The sequence below is a fragment of the Simochromis diagramma genome, unplaced genomic scaffold (assembly GCF_900408965.1).
Source record: "Simochromis diagramma unplaced genomic scaffold, fSimDia1.1 OVJJ01000317.1, whole genome shotgun sequence".
Classification (NCBI taxonomy): Eukaryota; Metazoa; Chordata; class Actinopteri; order Cichliformes; family Cichlidae; genus Simochromis; species Simochromis diagramma.
The window spans coordinates 760,422-768,446 of record NW_024386994.1 but is presented as its reverse complement, the minus strand read 5'-3'; the positions used below and the strand labels follow the sequence as shown (position 1 = coordinate 768,446).

Here is an 8,025-nt window from a genome sequence, read left to right as displayed (position 1 = left end):
AAGAACCTGCTTCCAAAATTCTGGCAAAGTCTGATGATCTTCCTAGTGAGGAACTCCCTTCTGTAAGTCTATCCATGTCTGAGCCAGTTGTCTCTATTACTAATAATTCAGAGAAGTCTGACAACATTCAAATAAAGGAGAAAAAGAAGAAAAGAAACGGCTTCTTACAAAAATTCAGAGCTCTGTGCTGTTGTTGCTTCAGAACCCAAGAAACTGACTGACTTTGAGAATCCCACCTGTTTGTTCTAACTCTCCAAAATACAATAAAATCACTAATCAACATTTCTGATTAGTCTGCATCTATGATTAAAGAATATTTTCCCTTCAGATGTTTCTAAGAGTCTCTTAGGGTTCTCAAAATACCTCCACAAGTCCAACAATTATTAACATATTAGTGTTATTATTTTTAAGAGAATCTGAACTTATTCTTACTCTTAACATATCAACCAACAGTAACTGAAACCTGGAAAATAAAAAAAGTTCCCAACAATTATTAACATTGCTTTACATCTTTGTTTTTAAGGGTCCAGATACACGTTGGCACATAGCAGGACCTCAGTGTTAAAAAATAGATAAATAATAAATAAAAACTGTGGTGCGTACCACTGGCGGTACTTTGGCTCTCTCTGGTGGTACGCGGGAAATCTCCTTTTTTTTTTAAAGATTAAATAATATACCATTGTGGAGGTATACAAAGACGACACGAGAGTTCCCGGGGCTCTTCTGGGAGCAGGAGTCACCCAGAAAATGTCTCCCCGAGCCTGAGTCCTCATCGCCAACGGTCGCGGCCACTGCAGAGCGCTGGCGGGCTCGGTTCCCTGGTCTTTAACACTGCAAAGGCGGTACACCGCTGTCACGCTGATAGTAAAAACCAATACCAATTGGTAAAAACACAGCCCTTTTCCGCCGTGCCACGATCCCTGCCACCATCGATGAGTCGGAGGCCCCTGGAATAATCGGTGGGGTTGCGGGAGATGCCGTCGGTAATCGTCCTCCCGGTGGGACATGCCTGGAACACCTCGCCCAGGAGGCGCCCAGGGGGCATCCTTGCCAGATGCCCGAACCACCTCAGCTGGCTCCTTTCGATGTGGAGCAGCAGCTGCTCTACTCTGAGCCCCTCCCGGATGGCCGAACTTCTCACCCTATCTCTAAGGGAGAGGCCAGCCACCCTTCGGAGGAAGCTCATTTCCGCCGCTTGTATCCGCGATCTCGTTCTTTCGGTCACTACCCACAGCTCGTGGCCATAGGTGAGGGTAGGGACGTAGATCGACCGGTAAATTGAGAGCTTCGCTTTTACACTCAGCTCCCTCTTCACCACGACTGACCGGTGCAGCGTCCGCATTACTGCAGCCGCAGCCCCAATCCGTCTGTCGATCTCCGGCTCCCTTCTCCCATCACTCGCGAACAAGACCCCGAGATACTTGAACTCCTCCACTTGGGGCAGGAACTCATCCCCGACCCGGAGTGGGCACTCCACCCTTTTCCGGCTGAGAAACTATTGCCTGGATGCCGAAGCTTCTGGTAGCCAGGAGAATGCGATCCGCTTCTTCTGCGAGTGAGCGGTAATCCTTCGCGTCCAGTTCGCACCGGCACCTGCCGGAGGAAGACGTGAGTGAAGAGAAATCCGCTGTCGTTCGTTCCTAGCAAGGATAGCGTGCTCTCCATGAGATCTTTACCATCACCCAGGCCCGAGAGAGAGAGGAGTTTCTCGGCCCGCTCTGCGTCAGAGTGAGTAGCGCCGCAGCTATTTCCTGTCGTCGGCTGAAACGCCACAAAGAGCAAACTGAGCTTCCACGTGCACAAACCAGGAAGGAGGGTCGTGAAGCCAAAAATCCGACAGCTTAACCGCCACAGCAAAAATTAAAACACACAGCCCTGCTATCACTTCAGACATAAATGAAGACAGAAAACTAAACAGCAGTGGCGTTTGCAGGGTTGCTGAAGTTGGGCTAGCTGGTATATAACGATGTGCTGCGTTGTGGCTAGCTATACAGCTATGGTTAGCATAATATAAAATGTGAAACTGGAGGATGAACGCTAACTTTTTTCCACTTGATAAAAGTTAATGTGAGGGTTCCCGAAGGTTATGGACAAATGAAACCGTATGGTAGGATGTTGTTAGCGGACCAAACTTCAGTCAGGAGATTAACTGCAATATAAGGTTAGTCATTAATATACTGCTGCATGTGCTGGGCTGCAGTTACATCATAAAAATTTAAAAAATGAGCTTTAAAATGAACAGTGATGATAAAAACCGATCTTTTTCTATGTAATCTGAACAAGATTACATAAAAGATACAAAGCATTAAAACATGTTAAAAACACAACAGCCTTAATAAATGCAGAGTAGCCTGGACCCGGAAGCAGGTTTCATCAGGTCACTTAAAGATTGGATATCCCACCTGCTGTGAATGTTTTAATGCAATACAGTTGTTGTTATTATTATCACTTGTAACATCCTGTTTATGAGAGTTAATATAAATAACATTCACATAAGAAATAAAATTGTCTCGTGTAAACTGTATGTGGTGTTAAATAGGCCTATACTACTGTACTTTAATGTTGGTCATAAGGTACTTCAAGAGCCATATATTCTATGAGGTGGTACTCATTGTGAAAAGTCTGAGAACCACTGCCCTATACAGTTGGTATGAAGGTGGAATTCAATGAATGAATCTAAGCATAATAATGCAAAATAATGATGTCACATTTAAAAACATGAGGACCTACATGTGAGCTTTAAATTTCCAGGTTATGAAATCCCACTTACCTTTAAATCTAACCTTTCTTCTTCCTCTCCTCTCCTGTCCTTCTTATCTTTCTCCATCTCTGAGTGAAGTTAGCTCACTTTCTTTTCTCTCTCTGTGAAATACAGCAGCTGGACCTTTACTTAGCGACACACTGTGTTTTTCTGACTGAACACAAACAGTTTGTGTGTTTGCTGATGTTTGTTGAGCTGATAGAGGTTAGGCTCCTCTAGGCTCGCAGTGACTTGAAATAATAACTCCCCTCAAATGTTAAATCAAAAGTAACGAGCCTGGTTTGAAAATGTAGAAAGTACCGATAGTTGTTTTAAAAATGTAGGTTGTAAAAGGAAGAAGTTTTCATTTAAAAAAACAAAAAAAACCTACTCAAGTAAATTACAGACACCTGAAAATTTTTACTTAAATACAATAACAAAGTATTTGTACTTGGTTACTTCTCACCTCTAGAGAGAGGGCACTGAAAAATTTAAAAAATACCTGACTGTTGCTGTCTTATAGACATCCAGTGCCACATAAAGGCAGTAACCGACAAGTAAGACAGCACAGTGGTGACATGATTACATCTTACCACAAGAGGTCGGTACAGAAAGGAAGAAACTGAACATTTAAGTCACAAATACATTAATGTAGTAGACACAAATTATGCAGGTTAAGGCATAAAAAGGTAAAACGTGAAAAGGTAAGTGAGGTAACCAGGCTGAAAATCTGTATTTTCTTATATTGCACTCAGTCCGGTAAAGACTATACTTAGAACAGAGTGTTTGGAATAGTCTTGCTACTTCTTCTATTTTCCTTCACCTCCAGCGATGGTTGTGTGGGAAAATCCCTGTAGATCAGCATTTTCTGAAATACTCAGATCAGCCCATTTCGCACCTGCTACCACGCCATGTTCAAAGTCCCTTAAATCATCTTTTCTTCCCACCATTCTGATGCTCAGTTTGAACTTTGATGGGTCATCATGACCATGTCTGCATGCCTACATGCTCTTCTCCAGCCATGTAAGTGGCTGATAGATATTTGTGTTAATGAGCAGTTGAGCAAGTGTGCCTAATACAGTGGCCAGTGCGTGTATTTTAGTCATTAGGCCCTTTTAAAATGTCTTACTGCCATTTCTGTCCGACTATTTCTAGTAACAGCTGCAGTGAGTACATCAAACATGCCTACAGATGTCTTACAGCAGTCTTCACACAACAGGAGGTGTTTTAATTATGGAAATATTTGTTAGTTATGGTGGTATATTGATTTTTTTTGCCACAGACAGTGACTAAGTCTAATTTACTCCTGACCCCATGGGCCCTGATGTGAACATTGGATCTATACTTTTATACCTCACTTAATGGTTTTCGTGTTCAAATTGCCCAAATAGACTTTAAAGTTTTTGAAGAAGGTTTAGAGTATTTTTATAGAAATGCAGTAATTACAGTGTACAGTGTAGTACAGTGTGTAAGATATATATTGTAGAAGAAGAAAAAAAAAACATCCCACAGCTTAGTGGTGCCAAACGTCAAAAACTCTATTTGGAAGTTCTGATTGGAAAAGGGAGGAAAACTTATATTCGTTTTTATAGACATATTACACAGACTGTGTGCTGACTGAACAGGCTGAGGCTGAAGCCTATTTTCAAGTATCATTAAAGTTACGGTGTATAAAATCTTACCATTAGATGTCATTAGATTGCAGTCAATTCACAGATAACACACACCAATCAGTTAAACTGCAGGAATGTCTTAAAGACATAAAGAACTGGATGGCCTCTGATTTTCTGCTTCTAAATTCAGATAAATCTGAGGTTATTGTACTCGGCCCTGAAAATCTTAGAAAATATGGTATCTAACCAGGTTGGTTAGATACCATATTAACGTGGTTGGCTTATTAATGCATTAACAACGTGCAGCCCACGCACGTTAACTTGCTGACGGAGATTTGGCGCGTTAATGTGGTTATGGCATTAACGTCATTTTAACGAGATTAACACTGACAGCACTACTACAAACCCATCAGCATATGTGACACTTTGTTTTTACTGCATTTCAACAGTTTGAAGAATTTGATGCCGTTTTAGAAGGTGACAACCTGAGAATCAATTTAAGTAACAATGAGTAATCTCTTTTTTTTTTGACAGGTGTTGTTCAACATACCCATATATAATACTGTGGAGATCTGCTAGTATCCTCCAGGTTACAGGGCTCAGGTAAGACCCAGATCCATCCAAACCAAAACTGAGAGAAAATATCAGGTGATTTCTGAGGACTTGAGAGTGGTGCTGATTAAATGTCTCCTTTTATTTTTAGATTTCAATGATGATGGAGTTCCTCAGACTTCAGAAGGAAAACCAAATACCATCGAGCCTCACTGCAGAAGATATGGGAGATCTTTTGGTGGAGAGGAGCAAAGAGACAGTCAGAGTGCAGTGAGTTACTGTGACACCTACAGACCTACAGACCATCCACCTCACACCTGAAACTGTTTGTGCTGTAAATGCTGAGAGAAAACTTCTCTTTTGTTTTCTTTTGAACACTTTGGGAGTTTGAATTGGAGGGTTTGGAAGAAACAGAAGCCAAACCTCTTCTGAAACTGGTAAGACTAGAAAACTTTTAGTCACTTGGAGATCTTTTTTTTTCCATGATGATCACATAACCTTTCAACAAAACTGCAATGTAAACGTGCTTTCTGTTTCAGGTGTGGGCAGTGAACATAATACATAAAATGAGGGACATCAAGTTTCAAGCCTGGATGCTGCTGGGATTTCCAGAGGCCATACCTCCTGAATTAACAGTCCAGCTACAGTGTTTCAATATTTCTGTGATTCTTTAAATAGGTGTAAAAGATCATTCTTATAACTTTATTCTGCAGAACACCTAAGCTCCTCAGCAATGTCAGGAAGTACATTGAACTCCTTAAAGAGAGGCAGCAGGACGCACAAACCTCCAAACTGCTCACTGCTCCAGATGTGGTGATAGAGGTGGTTCCCCGTGTCCTGCATGGCTTCTGGGAGCTTCCTCCTCACTCCCTACTGAACATGGCTTCCCAGAGATTGAGCATCCTCTCCACCAGTGTGACAAAGGTCACTTTGGATCGAGTGTCCAAATCTCTCCCAACAATGGAAAACCAGGACATCTTCTCAAGGTCCATCAGAGATGGCATGGTGCACAGTATCCTGTCTGAAGTCAGAGAGAAATATCCAGAAAAGATTCTGCTGAACCAAATTCCAAACTTTGCACCAGAGCTGCTCAGAACAACTGCTGAACATCATATGCCAGATCTTCCAGCCCACTTGTGAAAGTCCAGTAGTGCCTGATGTTCTTCCAACTAAAGAACCTCATTCTGAAGGTCTGCCGAAGTCACATGTTCTTCCTACTAAAGAACCTCCGTTTGAAAGTTCACAAATGGCTGATGTTCTTCTTACTGAAGAACCTGCTTCCAAAATTCTGGCAAAGTCTGATGATCTTCCTAGTGAGGAACTCCCTTCTGTAAGTCTATCCATGTCTGAGCCAGTTGTCTCTATTACTAATAATTCAGAGAAGTCTGACAACATTCAAATAAAGGAGAAAAAGAAGAAAAGAAACGGCTTCTTACAAAAATTCAGAGCTCTGTGCTGTTGTTGCTTCAGAACCCAAGAAACTGACTGACTTTGAGAATCCCACCTGTTTGTTCTAACTCTCCAAAATACAATAAAATCACTAATCAACATTTCTGATTAGTCTGCATCGATGATTAAAGAATATTTTTCCTTCAGATGTTTCTAAGAGTCTCTTAGGGTTCTCAAAATACCTCCACAAGTCCAACAATTGTTAACATATTAGTGTTATTATTTTTAAGAGAATCTGAACTTATTCTTACTCTTAACATATCAACAACAGTAACTGAAACCTGGAAATTAAAAAAAAATCCCAATAAATATTAACATTGCTTCACATCTTTGTTTTGTAAGGGTCCAGATACATGTTGGCACATAGCAGGACCTCAGTGTTTATGAGTATTCTTCAGGACTTTAATAAAAGGACCATCTACACGCCACAAAGCTGATCAGAACCTCAAATGTCTTCCAACATCCTCAGATTTGTGTTTTACAATTAAGAGGAACTCTTATTTTTGCCAAATGCTCAAATCCTCAAAGGTCCATTTAGGAATTTAGGAGTAGAGCTATACTGATTGAACATTTAAAAAAGAAAAAAAAAACTCATAAAAGAATATATGACAAAAATGGCTTTTTAGATTTTTAAAAATGTATGTAAGTTTGAAGTTTGGGCAGGGATAGCTCAGTAGGTAGAGTGGTGGCCCCATGATTTGAAGGTCAGGGGTTCAAATCCACTGAACAGATGAGATATCCCTGAGAAAGGTACCGTCCCTGCACACTGCTCCCTGAGTGCTAGATTAGATAGGTAGACTGCTTCACTGAGTGAATGCGTTAAGTGCAGAGAGGAATTCAATAAAGTATGCATAATTATTATTTATTTATAGCTTATCTTTAAACCTCTGTGGACATCAGCAGTTTAATCTTTCACAATCAAGCTCTTAAAATGGGAACATTTCCACCCAACCTGGGTGCGTGGGTGCTGGAGCTCCAGGAAGGAGAACTCAGAAGAAAAGAAAAAAACAGTCCAAAAAAACAGTTCAGGAGGCCGACCACGTGGCCATCAGCTGAAACAAATCAGTTCATGAGGCTTCAGTTCCAGAGACTGACGACGGCGGAGAAGGTGGGAACCTTCAGGACACAGAAGAGGGAGCCGACTGAGGTGGAAAGCCTCAGGTGGGTTGGGTGGTGGCCGGTGTCGGCATGGCTTAGTAGATGCCCGGCTTCAAACAATAAACCATAAATAGATCTTATTAATTTATTTTTGCAGCCATTATGACAAGAAATTGTATTTGAATAAAAGTAGTTCCTTTAGCCTTAACCGTGAAGTTTCTCAAAAGGTTTTCTCATAAACTTAATAATAACATGTCTACCAACTATTTCATGTCCAATGAACTGCTGAGAGTTACTAAAAAAACTTTATTTAGTGGCCTCTCATTAAAATGTTTTTCTTTTTCTTTTACATGAATATCAATCACTGTGTATTTTTAACACCTAAATTTCAATGTGATGCCATTATCCTGCCTAACAACAAGTCTCCAAAAACATCAAGTATGGAACATAATATGAATAGAAAATCATATGTTGCACTCTAAACACAGCAGATCTAAAGTGGCATAAAAGATATGTGCTCTGTTGCAGTTTGCAGAGTACAGGTGTAAATTTATCATTGTACAAAAAATCTAG

At 40.8% G+C, this 8,025-nt stretch overlaps 1 long non-coding RNA gene across 1 annotated transcript; it reads left to right on the top strand.

Annotated features, from left to right (window-relative positions):
• Positions 1–1,555: 1,555 nt before the first annotated feature.
• LOC120739054 lies at positions 1,556–6,301 on the top strand. The gene is made up of 4 exons (XR_005697104.1): positions 1,556–1,728; positions 4,888–4,956; positions 5,057–5,342; positions 5,445–6,301. It is a non-coding gene; the product is annotated as an uncharacterized LOC120739054 (long non-coding RNA).
• Positions 6,302–8,025: the final 1,724 nt, after the last annotated feature.